At 44.9% G+C, this 216-nt stretch overlaps 1 pseudogene; it reads left to right on the top strand.

Annotated features, from left to right (window-relative positions):
* Positions 1 to 4: 4 nt before the first annotated feature.
* On the top strand, positions 5 to 210 carry LOC109132159 (annotated as a pseudogene).
* Positions 211 to 216: the final 6 nt, after the last annotated feature.

The raw sequence follows: 216 nt of genomic DNA, 5'->3' as shown, positions 1-216 counted from the left end.
TACTGATAAAGCAAGCGAGGCTGCTATTTTGGAAGTAGTGAAAAAGAGTTTTAGTGATCATCTTATTCTTGGTGAAGAAGGAGGTATTATCGGCGATTCGTCCTCTGATTACCTGATGATGCATGGAGTACTAACATGGAATTGTTCAAAGAGTTCACTGGTGTGAGTCGGGGAGTGCGGAGACTCGGTGCTGCAGCAGTTGACATGTGTCACGTG

This window comes from Camelina sativa, unplaced genomic scaffold (genome assembly GCF_000633955.1).
Source record: "Camelina sativa cultivar DH55 unplaced genomic scaffold, Cs unpScaffold32904, whole genome shotgun sequence".
NCBI lineage: Eukaryota > Viridiplantae > Streptophyta > Magnoliopsida > Brassicales > Brassicaceae > Camelina > Camelina sativa.
The sequence above is the reverse complement of the archived record's forward strand: the minus strand, read 5'-3'. Positions and strand labels throughout refer to the sequence as shown.